A 13,276-nucleotide genomic window follows, 5' to 3' on the forward strand; every position below is an offset into this window, starting at 1 on the left:
TGTTATAAAAGCCAGAGGTGGTGCAACAAAGTGCTGGTGGTGTGTTGAAGTCTTCTTTTGTCTGTTTGGTTTTCATGATTCCATCATTTTTTCCCTCTGCTTGGTCTAAAAACGTAACTCAATTTCTTTTCCTGTTCCTTAAAGCCAGAAAGTTGCCATTTGAAATGACTTGCTCTGAGTCGTGTCTGTGATCTGCTGAAAGTAAACAACCAAATGAACATCCTCCGAGACCGGTGATTCCATCATTTTTGCCAGGGGTTGTAGAACGCGCAGAAAAGAGACAGACGTGTGTTCATGTCTCACATAAGGATTGTGGATGATGGGCAAAATTCCCCAAAAAAGTCAAATTTTCCTTTAAAAGCAGCAGCCTCATCCAGGTCAGTTTCTTCTTGAGGCATTTATGGCACCCCTATTAATTTGTTGAAGTTGTCAAATTATCCCGCTCAAGTTCCAAATGTGCTGGTCCAGCAAACAGGCTTTGGATGAAGCTGCCTTTTCTTTGTCTCCAGGCTTTCATTTGAGTTTAACACTGATGCCGCAGTGAACATTGTTAACCTTCACGGCTCTCCTCTATGGTTTTGCAAGGCCCTGAGGACTTGGACTATTTTTAAAATGTGGCAGTGCTGAGCATCTATTGTTTACGCAACAACCTATTGATTTATGTTGGCCACGGACGTATGACTACCTGGAGGTGTGTGTGGGGGGGCTGGGGGGGGGGGGGGGGGGCTGTGTTTGTCCGGGAATTGTTTTACATCATATACACATCGCCAACGTCACCTGCCCTGTTGTGTGTGTTGAGAGCAATGGTCGTCATCTGAGAAGTAGCTTAAGCGTCACACCTCGGGTTGCCAGTCGTCCCTTGAAAAATGGAATTGTGCTGTATTTTCAAACAAAAGTAAGCGTCTAGTATTGACTTTAAAAGGAATGGAATTGGTCCCGTATTGCCGTGGGAATCAAAAAGAGTTCGTAAAATGTCAGTGGAATTAATGAATGGCAGGGCACTTTTCCAGTCATTCAATCCCAGCCATTTTTCCAAAGACAACCCCCCTTCAATCCCGACGATTTTGACTGATTCTTCAAGGCACACAGAATATTGTGTTCCATGGCTACATAAACATGGAACCTACCAGAAGAAAGATTAGACTCTCGTCTTTCATCAGATAAACAAGTTAGTTTCTACCTTTTTTCCGTTCTTTGGTAATCAGCAGTAGAACGTAGGTAAGTTTCAGGAAAATATCAGTTCCTGACTACAAAGGGAGAAAACCAGCTTTTGACTTTCTCATTGACACAAATATTGTTTGATTTTGTGACAGCTGAAACAACTACACCACAACATAAACAACACAAAAAGGGTTGTTTTACATTAAAATAACAATTTATTTACAAATATAACCCCATGAACTATTTACAATTTTCCCATTTTGAACTAAACTGTGTGTGTGCACACTCGTGCGGCTGTGTGTGTGTGTGTGTGTGTGTGTGTGTGTGCATGCTTTAAAGTGTCCCCACAATGCGTAACATTCGGCACGCTACACTCCTCCACGTTCTCTCACTTCCTCCTTGCTGTCGAGTGTGATTTAATACTGCTTTAACAGTGACATCTTTTAGCGTGCACTTGCCTCATCACCTCTTTTTGCCTCTCGTGTAAAAGACTTCTTTGGGAACGGGCATTCAGGCTCATAAAAATGTCTGGTATTGCATGAGTTAATTTTTTTGTTTGCTTGTTTGTTTGTTTGTTTGTTTGTTTTGTTTTAGTTAATGAGTTAGTTTTTTTTTTTACAGCAGACTTATTCCCTTTCCTGCTCTGTCACCAATGAGAGAATAAAACAGCCAAAAAGTCCAAAACATGCAGCTATGTATGCCACTGATCATTAAGGGAGAATTAACATCTGCAGAGGAGACAAATCAGTCTTTTATATTGACACATAAACCTAAACGAGCCTGGAGGGGGCTGAAAGCCAATCGAATAGCCGCCAGGGAACAATGGCTCGTACTCTCAAGCCCCCCCATCAAAGGAAATACCAAACATTAGTGTGGTATAAATAGCAAAGTCTGACTTTGTAGCACTAGATAGAGGACAGGAACGCCCTCCCATGAGGTCGCCCCGATCACAAGGGTCTCCGAACTCTCCTGGCCCTCCCAACTCTCGTCACCTCTTCTCTTTGGTTTGAGCTGGTTTTGCCCTGATTTCTTTTAACCTCCTGTTTTTATGGTCATCTCTTCTCGTTTACTCCTGCATTTTTTTATTCTCCCTCCCTCTTTAATGACCATGAATAACAAATAGGCCGAGAAATGTGTCCTGCTTGATTAATGGTCAACCTTTCATCACAGAAAAACGGAAGGAAAACTAAAAGACAACCAAATTTAGTCCTTTGGATCAGTTGGTAGAGTTTTTTTGTCGGTTTTAGAGGCTATTTTTTCCTTAAAAAAAATAAATAAAAAAATTCAAGCAGAATTCCAAATTGTACGCTCTTAGGGACATTCAACTTGCGCAAAGTTTTTGTATTCATGAAGAATCCTAATCTCTTTGAAATGATGGTTCTGTTTTCACACCTGATGAAAATGTTGAGACCAGTTGAAGAATTGCAACAATTGACATTACATTTAACAAGCATTCAAGTGAAATAGGCTGATCAAACATGTAATACCACAGCCTTTAAAAGCCAAAATCTCAGCAAAATTGTGTATTCAGTGTCATTTTCTTGATGTCAAAGACAAAATATATTGTTCTTTTTATATTGTCTTTTTGAACGCGGTGGGATTGTTGAGCTGCATAAGCGAGGCCTCTCGCAGTGCACCATTGCTGCTGAGGTCGGACGCAGTAAGACATTTCAAACTTCTTCAAACATCCTGAGGTTCATGGAACAAAAAAGTCAAGTGGTAGACCCCAAAAATATCAGCAGCCCTGAGCGGAAGGATCTCATTGGCTGTAAATCAAGACACGGGACCAGCCTCGGCCCAAATGAAGGTTGTCACTGGTTCCGAGTGCAGTCCAATAACCATCAGACGCCATGTGCCAGAGAATCTTTTTATGAAGAAAAAAAACATCTTCAAAGGCCTCGTCTTTTTCACGGCTAAAAAATTTCCATTAGAGCACCAAATATGGGACATTGAAAGGTTGAAGAAAGCTTTATTCTCTAATGAGGAAAAAATGTAACCTTGACCGTCCTGATGGCTTCCAACGCTCTTGGCATAACAAGGAGATCCCACCTCAGATGTTTTCCTATTATGATCTGGGCTGCTTTACCCTTCAATGGAACAATAGAGTTTCAGGTTGTGCATGGGCGTCAAACGGCATCTGGCTATGTGGAGATGTTGCAGGGGGGCATCCCTCTGTGTGGTAATGACTGGCTTGTTCAACAGGACAACGCTGCACTTCACAAAGGACTTCTTCCAGAGGAATAAGCTCACTCTTTTGGACCATCCTGTGGGTTCTACTGATCTAAATCCAATTGAGAGCAAAAGTCAACAAAATGGACATCAGTTGCAGACAGTGGATGCCCTCTGTGAAGCCATCTTCACCACCTGGAGCAACTTTCCCACTAGCCTCCTGGAAACACTGGCATCAAACCCATTTTTCACCTCATTAACAAGAATGGTGCAGCTACTCATTACTCACTCCTTTTTGTTATTTCTATTTTAGGGAGGTTGTTTTTTTTTAGCTATGGTCTTAAACTTTTGATGAACAGCCTATTTCACTTTAATGCTCGTTTGCAATAAATTGCTGAATCCATTTCTTTTGACTCTCCCTCATTTCTTCCTTTTGCATTTTGAAGATCTGCTTAGAAACTCTTTAAGATCCAACAGTGCAAAATGTAAATGCCATTTATCAGCTGCTTTTACATTTTGGATCAGGAGTGTATAGCAGCTAAATGTTGTGATGTAAATTTGACATTTTAACTCATGAAAATCGGGAAAACAAAGAAAAAAACCGCTCTGGCGTTTAAAACGTTAATATTTCATTGTCTAGAGTGAGCGTGTCCCCGAAATGAGGCTGTGTATTGACGGAAATGGGTGATTTATTTTAGCAAGGCTTCTTTCTGTCTTTTGCATCAAGTGTATATGTAAATTTCCTTCTCCTGGCAAGGAGTTTGAAACCCACCTGTCAAGGCAGCATGCACGTGAACTCCAACATTCACCATAAATGCTCTCAGTTTGATTGTTTTTTAGCAATTTTAAGCCTTTCTTCTGCAAGGCAGCGTGGTGTTGGGTTTTCCGCTTTAAAAACCGTGGTTTTGATTTATTTTAAGACAATGCATTCGTCAGTCAGAGCAAGAATAGTCGAGGTCAGTGACCACTGCTGGAAACTCCTGGAAACCTATGGTAATACATTTGGCAGTCTTTTGTTAATGCAGCTGATCCTCACGGATGAGCGATCTCGCTCATTGTAGAGCAGAACCCCGTGCAGTTACTGTCAGTTTAACCCGGGAATATAGCATCAATCTTCATGCAGAAGGTGGTGGTCTTTTAGGCAGTCTTTTCCAGTCTAAAATAGTGTTTATGTGTGCATGCGGGTTAGGAATGCAATTACTCACTGAAAAGATCATGTTTTCGGAAGCTGCGGGTGTCGGTTATGTGGTGCAGATTGCTTTTTTTCTACCAATGTGTGGAGTATATTTGCATATTTATTGAAAATTCCAGTAAAAGGTAAGCCATTAAGGAGGTGTCATGCTCTCTCTCACACACACACACACACACACACAGTCGTGATCATACCAAAATGGTAAATGTGATTCCGTGTCAACTGTAAACACGCGCCTAATAAGACCGCTCCATTCCGTGCACTTATGAGAAGCTTGTCTTTTGGGGTCATAAGTTCACATCGGTATAACTGGCCCGGGAGTTGTTCCGACTGATCTCTCTTCATCCTCTCCTCTCCTCATGCATGGCCCCATCTCAATATGTAATAAGCTGGTCTGCCATCTCGGAGTCTTGCTCTTGTACTCATCTGGACAAACACGCAGTCATAACACAAGCAGTGGAACCGCAGTGTGTCCTATTACGTCCTTTTGAGCTTAAAGAGATGAGACGACGTCGTCTGGCTGTGGTCGTTTTTTATGCACAGCCTGGAAGATCCAAAAGGCAGAAATGGAGAAGTCCATGTCACAGTCTTGCTGTTATTTTTGTTCACGTATGGGCGTTTAAACAAATTGGCAAGATGGCACGGCCTTGCATTTGTCAAGCTGCTTAAAGCAATATTCACTGACACTCCTGACAAGTACCATCTAAAAATATATACTGTATACGGTGGTCCCTTGCCGCATCACAGTTTGAATTTTGTGGCTTCACTCCAACACGGTTTTTCAAGCATATACCGTGGTATCTCGCTTAACGTCCGCCTCGGTTAGCGCGTTTTTTGGTTAACATCCGAATTTTGGCTAAAATTTTGCCCTGGCTTGCGTTCTCCCACTTGTATAGCGTCCAAAATGTTTTACATTTGAGAATTGTTTACATTTTTACAAATTGTGGTTGCAGCAAAATAATATTTATTTTGTGTTATTGTGTTAATTGATGGTTTTGTGGGGTTTTAGTCCCCAACGCAACTAAGTAAAAGTGATGGGAAATGTTCAGTTGTCATTTGTAATTATTTTTGCATCATTTTCTGCATGTAAAACTATAATTATTGTCCATAAAAGGCGTTTTGTGTGAACATGTTTAGGTGTCTGGAACAGATTCATTGGATTTGCAGTATTTTCAATGGGAATATTTGCTTTGGTTAGAGTCCATTTTGGTTTGAGTCTGACCTTCTGGAATGTGTTAATGACATCAACCAAGGCACCACTGTACAAGGAATTAAGGAGCCACGTTAAAATTGTGACTGTAGTATTCTACATTGGTCACTAGGTGTCAGTAATTGTTCGGTGAGACAAGCACCAGACTTGATTTTCCGAAACAACAGGCTTTTATTGCAGGTTTAAATGATCTCACTCCAGGCACAAAGTCATCCTTCGTTCATAGCGGTTCCAGATCTGACTGCGTTAAATGAATTTCCACAATATAGGATTCATTGAGAATAAATGGAATGTTTTTGCAGTTACAGCACAGAAAACCTGTTTATGACTTTCTAAATACGTTTTTTAACATTATTAGAGACTTGTAGACATGAAATAACACTCATATAGTCACTTTACACTCCTGTTATTCATTGTTGAGACAGCCACTAGTACGGTAGTCAGCTAGTGAATTAGCGATCTAGCGAGCTAACCAATAACATAATATTCATAATCATCAGAATCAGAGTAGTTTTTATTGCCATTGTCAGTGCAAGGTTACACAACTAGCAATTTTTGCGATGTAATGGTACAACATAAAACAGGCTAGTCATAATATCAGAAAACTAAATATAAATAAACGATAAGGGCATGCAAAAAATAGACTAAGTTAAAGAAAATTCAACAATAGAACACAATATAAGACAAATATACTAAGCGTTGTATGTACAAACTGTACATTCCTGACATAACAGACCATAAAAGTGCAGCGTGAAGCATGTGTGTGTATGAGTCGATGGCAGTGTTATTTGCTTTGGGGAAGTACAAGAATTACGAGAATTAGGTTTATTTATGTCATAAATGGCTTATTTTCTCTGGGTGTATCTACTACACTTGGTAATATGAATGTAAAGGTGACTGCATGGGTGTTACTTCAAGTCTAGAGGGCTCTAATAATGTTAAAAAAGCGTATTTAGAAGATCGTAAACAGGTTTTCTATGCCATAACTATGAAAATATTCTATTTCTAAAGAAGAAATTCATTTATCAGGGGCAGGTCTGGAGCTAATTAACCGCAATGAACGAGAGATTACCGTATATTTTAAATGTCATCCATGGCTTCTTTTTTGGGGGGGGCCTTCGCCAAGTTTAGTCCAAATCAGTTTTTGCCATCCCTGCTGTGAGCCAAACAAAAGTACAGACAAAAGTGGAAGTACGAAAGCAACTATCAAACTGAGTAGCCGGGTGAGAACAAAACAAAACAAGTCTTCTAGACGAGGCGGAAACACAAAGAAACCCACCGTGGATTAGACTGTACGCACAGTGAGTCACTTCCTTTGGAATCCACCAAACGTGTGTAAGTGACAGAGACATAATCCGAGGTAATATTTTGCCCAAGCGCGGTGCGTTTTCATCGAGAATTGGGGCACAGTGGCAGGGCTGAAAAATGCAATTTAAATACACGTAGGCAGAAAAATGCAACCCTGCAGGCATGCAAAATTCAATAGCAAAACACGTGTGCCCACGCTGGCCTGCATACACGTATGCATCTTTTTTTACATGCCCTTTGGCTTCGTTAAAATGATGGTACCTTGCTCTGACACATTTTCTAGATTTCATCTACAGTGGATGTTTATGTTTGCTCTACATTTGTATTTCTATGCTACGTAGGATTTGGCCTCCTCCAGCCATCAATGTGTGTCTTAGACTCTTAGAAAAATACTCACTTTGTGTGATGTTTGACTGAATAGAAGTTGTCTCGCACCGCAGGGCCCAACACATTGTTTTTTTGTGGCCTGTGGAAATGTGGAAATAATGAACATCAAAAAATTTGTCCTGTCAATTTTGACAGAAAATGTATACATGCAAAAATGCAACTGGAGTTTTTTGTTGTGCTCTCGCTCCACTGCGACTGCCGTTTTGCACCCCAACTGAGTGAAACCAGTCTTGGTTGGGGCTTGCCTCATCCAGAGAGAATAAATGCTTGCTTCTTCCACCATCGCCTCCGATTAGAGCTGTCCTATCTAGTCTTTGAGCATGAACTAATGGAGCCTGCTTGCATGAGAGGGAAAACGTCTTCTAAGACAACTCGAACAGTCCCGCTATGCGCTCATTTTAGGCAAAGCTGCGGCCCTCTGAGGGCAACCATAGCGGTGATGTGGCCCGCGGTAAAAACAAGTCTGACACCCCTGCAATAACGTTTATCACGGTTAACTGGTTCCAGACTCGACGGTGATCGGTGAATTTCTGCAAAGTCGGATTCAGTGTTAATAAATGGAGTATTTTGTAGTTATGGCATAGAAAACCTGCTTAGGGGACCTTAGTGGTGGTGTGGACAGATGTGTGGAGGACCGGAAATCAGACATCAGAGGTTCAGACTTGAGTTTTAGCTTGTTGTGGGATGTTATTGTTATTTTTATTATTATTATTATTATTATTGTTACTATTATTGTGCCTGAGATCATTTAAACCTTTTCTGGTGATCACCTCTGGCCCTTGTCTCACAGAACACTGACACCTAGTGGCCAATATAGAATACTACATTCACAATTTGAATGCTTCTTCTGCCTTGTATTTGTATTTTTACTTAATTTAGCCATTTCCATGCTTGAAAATGCTTAATTTAGGCCAAGAATAAGTACAGTTTGCTAAAATATGCATTTAATTTTTACTAATAATAGGCCATATTCATAACTACGATAACCACAAATAACTACATTATTATTATTTTATTCAAAAGATAGTATACAGTTAGAAATCCCACAGTTTTTGCATATTTATGCTGTTTTGTTTAATTGTGTTTTGCTACCCTTCTCACTTGAATGCACCATAGTTGTGTGCATGTGCTAACTTCCTCTGACGCTGCACAGATTGACGTTTGCGGTGTTTTTCCTGTTTTTCTTTCACCTCGTATTTGTTTCCAAATGCTGGTACTGTGTGGGAATTCATTAAGGCAAATTTTGAATGACGGTATTGAGTGCTCATGTGCATATTTCTTCGATGCACAGCCTCAAGCTAATTCATTCTAGCACACGTCCTGTTACCACACACATCAAAAGACGACTTTATACAGGATATACTCTAATCTTCTCTCTGGAAAACAAACTACACGCTCTTGCTGATGGCGAGTCTGTATTAGTTTTGTGCTTGTAATTTTATATGCAGAACATAATGAATAAATAGCATGATATCGCTTATCGGTTTGTGGGAACACCAGCTGGTCCAAAAAGCTTGGGGACCAATGATGTAAAGGATCTTTGACTTGCGTTTTTGTAGTTGGTCCATCAAAAACACAATGTGCTCCTGTCAAATAGTGGGTCTTTGACCGGTGCAAACATATTGCCAGTGTTTTAATGTATGACTGGCCGTTTGGTGCAGTAAGCGTGAGGTATAGCAGAGCCTTGCATTGACATTATATACAAGATAAGACTAGTAGCGAAGTGAGAAGTCCGGCCCCCCGGTTCTTAGCTTTCTGAACACTATGCTATGCCACTTGCCCTTTTGTAGTTTGATAGTGAGAGTTTCTGTGTCAGAACAGTCTATGTTTTTGCCTACATCTTTCTTTGCCTGCTGCTGCCTTTTCGGAATCCACATGTAGCAAAGTGACCTTGAAATGTAAAAGTTTGGTTTTCCAGGAACTCTTGAAAAGAATATGAAATGCTTCATCGTTTAATGATCACACGGGCACTTTGTGACTTGATGTTCCACTCAGTGAAACACATGAAGGTTGCTTTTCAAAAGCAGCAGCGAGAGAGAGCGCTAAAGCTAAACCGGTCTGCCAGGCCGCAGTGAATGGGGAATGGAAACACCCATTTGGCTACAGGACTGTTTACATTTTATGAATAGGCATTGCGCGTTTGATGGAACCAGTGGTTTTTTTCAGGACTGAGGCAGAAAGAGATGGAAAGAGGGGGAAGTCAAGTGGAAGATGGAAGAGGAACAAGACGAAAGGAAGAATAGAACTCATTGTGAATGGATGGAGGGGGTGTCGTTTGCTAATGGGTTCCTTTTTGTGTCAAAGAGTTTAAGTTAACAGTGTTATGTGATTGCATGTTTTCAACTGTTTTATTAACAACAGGGCTATTGGAGCGGCCTAGACACTCCCAACTTAATTTCACGCAACTGGAAACCAAACCAAAAATTAAATCCAGTATCCATCCAGCCATCTTCTTCCGCTTATCCGAGGTTGGGCCGCAGGGGGCAGCAGCCGAAGCAGGGAAGCCCAGACTTCCCTTTCCCCAGCTACTTTGTCCAGGTCCTTGCAGCGGATCCTGAGGCATTTCCAGGCCAGTTGAGAGACCTAGTCTCTTCAACGTGTCCTGCGTTGACCCCGAGGCGTCCTGCCGGTCGGGCGTGCCCTGAACACCTCATCTTGCTCCTCTCAATGCGAAGAAGCAGCGGTTCTACTCCGAGTTTCTCTCTAAGGGAGAGCCCATCCACCCTAGGAAGAAAGCTACTTTTGCCCGCTTAGGAACATAGATCATAGATCGACTCCGTTCCCTCTTCACCACAACAGACTGATGCAGAGCCCACATCACTGCAGACGCTGCACCAGTCCGCCTGCCCATCTCGCATTCCACCCTTCCCTCACACGTGAACAAGACCCCGAGGTACTTAAACTCCTCCACTTGGGGCAGGAACTCATTCCCGACCCGGAGATGGCACTCCACCCTATTTCAAGCGAGAGCCATGAAGATGTTGATTGTCGTCCCGACATCTACACACTCGTTTGCGAACTGATCCAGTGACAGTTGAAGGTCACGGCTCGATGAAGCGGGACCACATCATCTGCAAAAAGCAGAGACCGGATCCCCTCAGTGTCCATAAAAGTGATGAACAGAATCGGTGACAAAGGGCAGCCCTGGCGGAGTCCAACACTCATTGGAAACGAGTCCAAGTTATTGCCGACAATGCGGACCAACCTCTGGCAGCTTAAATTGGGTGGTCCGGTACGCCCATGCACCCTGCTGAGAGTGTAGAGTTGGTCCACGGTTCCGCGGCCGGGACGAACACCACACTCCTCCCCCTGAATCCGAGGTTCTAGTATCCGGCGGATCCTTTTCTACAGAACCACTGAATGGCCCTAACTGAGGAAGGCTGAGGAGTGTGATCCCACGTTAGGTGGAACACAACCCCTCCAGTAATAAATGTCAATTCCAGTGACTTCACTTAAACAATGTCCTGCTTCTTGAAGGTTTAAAAGCCCAGCTTAGGGGAAATGCCGTGTTTAGGCTTTGAGATTTATATTTGCTAACACGGCCAATAATGCCAGCATTCATACGGAGTGTTCACATAATGATGACTTGTGTGCTGGGAAAATGAATGAAATGATCTCCTTGCACAATCAGGGCACTTATTCCCTGGAGGTTGACGTGTCGGCCTCTGGCTTGGTATGTGGTTACCTCATAATAAACTCATGAATGAAGGCTCCTTGTTTCACGGAGACGGACTACCACGCAGAAGGGGAAGGATTTGTGCCAGACTGACATGTTTCTGCTCGGAAAAATCCAAAGCATTTTTTATTTCTTTTTTTTTTTTTTCCAGGGTATTTTTTAAATCTGCTATGCATCGTTTTTCCCCAATAAGCGCTAAATGTTTGGATAGGGCAGGGGTGTCCAAACATTTTCCACCGAGGGCCGCATACTGAAAATTGAATGATGCGGGGGACCACTTTGATATTTATATGAATATTTAAATTTTGTAAATGGCTAAACAAAACACTTTGTATGCATTTGTATTGCCTTTTTATGCTTTTTTTGTGCTGGGTTGTTTGGTTTAATTGTATTTCTACAGTGTGCTGCGGGCCAATAAAAACAATTAAATAAATAAATAAATAAATAAAAATAAAAAATAAAAATCTGCAGGCTACAAATGGCCCCCGGGCCACCCTTCGGACGCCTCTGGGTTAGAGTAAAAATGGGCTATTAAGCCAACTAACTGCATTTCTAAATTTTGCAGTATCATGAGAACAAATTTCATTTTTTGAAAAATGTCAATCACGTGAAGTCTTTTTTTATTTTTATTTTTTAGAAAAAGTCTCATTGAAATTAAAGTTGTTTTTTAATTGTATCATATATTTAATTGTGTAGACTACAAAATGTAATTATTTTGAGTACCAAGTTGTATTTTTTCTAGGAAACGTGGTAATATAACCAGATTAAAACTGTCAATTTCAAGAAAGACATATGAGAGTAAAGTGTCATTTTAAAAGTTAATAATATATGCCAATATGTTTTTATTGTTGATAATATTATGAATGCAGTACATTTTAACATTGTGAGGATACATTTATATTTTTGAAGGAGTTATTATAATAGAAGAATAAAGTAGTTTTTTAGGAAATCTTTTTTTAATGTAAAATATAAATTTATTTTGGAAAAAAAAAGTAGACGCCCCTACAACGTAAATAATCCGTTTTGAGAACCTTTATGTTATAGGGATTTTATGTTATAGGAAGTGTAAAATACATGTAAATAGCCTAATCCGTTCCAAGATCTTCCCAAACTCACCCCTTTGGCACTTCAAAATATTCAATGTCCACCAAATATGGTGGGAAAATATAAGAAAACGTTAGCATAAACATAGTAGAGTGACATTCCAATATAAAATAAGGTAATAAATAAGATGAATAAATGAATAAAACTGAAAAACAAAAACAATCCTACCGTTCACGAGACGTCTTGATCAGGAGCACAAGTGGAGGCAGGAAGGAGGAGGAGGACGAGCCTTAAAGAGTCTAAGAGTCAGCTGGTCTCACAGACAAACGCACTCGCACTACACGATAATGCTGTGTGCTAAATGTTAATTTGTAACTTAACTTAATTGTTTAAGTTAGTTTCAGGGCGACTACGAAGAGGAAGGAGGTTGAAGGGACAAGCCTGTCTCTCTCACAAACTCACGTACGTGCTGTATAACTCAGCCAATGAGATGAGAGCGTAGGCGGTGCCACGATAATCAGCCAATGAGATGAGAGCGTAGGCGGTGCCCCGAAAATCAGCCAATGAGAGCGTGATGCGTCAGAAGGCTTCACCAAGTGTTAGTCTGAACTTGCATCGACTTGAGGCATTAATAAAGTTGATTGGGAAAAAAAAAAGACTTGCACTGACTTGACGCTTTATGTTATATGGAATTTCTTCTGTAATACGAAGCAAAAACTTTACATAAATTCTTTATGTTCAGTGGAATTTATGTAAAAGGAGGTTTATGTTATGCGAGGTACTACTGTATTGAGGTTTAGCAGAAAAGTAGTGATGCTTAGTAGTACACAATAGATTTAAGACAGGTAAAAAGGAGCCAGAAGAAGCTTATTAAATTAGAAGCGGACCAAGAATGGAACCCTGAGGGACACCACCAAGATTCAGTACAGTGTAATGAGTAACATTCTTAATTTCTTAATTATTATAGTAAAACACAAGTTGGCACACTTAAATTATTTTTTTTTCCCCCATTAGCGCTATAAAATGTGTAAATGAAACCACTTGCAAAGGTCTGACTTAACTTTCCAGACCAGAAGTGTTTTTCCATGATGGAATTACAAATACATTTCACCCCAGCGTTACAGTCCCA

General features: G+C 40.8%; 1 protein-coding gene across 7 annotated transcripts in view; it reads left to right on the forward strand.

Annotated features, from left to right (window-relative positions):
• The window catches only part of mid2 (midline 2), a 146,444-nt gene that overhangs the window by 48,788 nt on the left and 84,380 nt on the right, over positions 1–13,276 (forward strand). Inside the window, exon 1 of one of the 7 annotated variants that reach the window (XM_054792559.1) lies at positions 2,836–4,647. The exons of the other annotated variants lie outside the window; for them this stretch is intronic. The gene's annotated coding sequence lies outside the window, so the exon portion shown is untranslated. Of the gene's footprint in view, positions 1–2,835; positions 4,648–13,276 lie in introns of those variants that run through there. 7 annotated transcript variants of the gene reach the window in all.

This window comes from Dunckerocampus dactyliophorus, chromosome 11, assembly GCF_027744805.1.
Source record: "Dunckerocampus dactyliophorus isolate RoL2022-P2 chromosome 11, RoL_Ddac_1.1, whole genome shotgun sequence".
NCBI lineage: Eukaryota > Metazoa > Chordata > Actinopteri > Syngnathiformes > Syngnathidae > Dunckerocampus > Dunckerocampus dactyliophorus.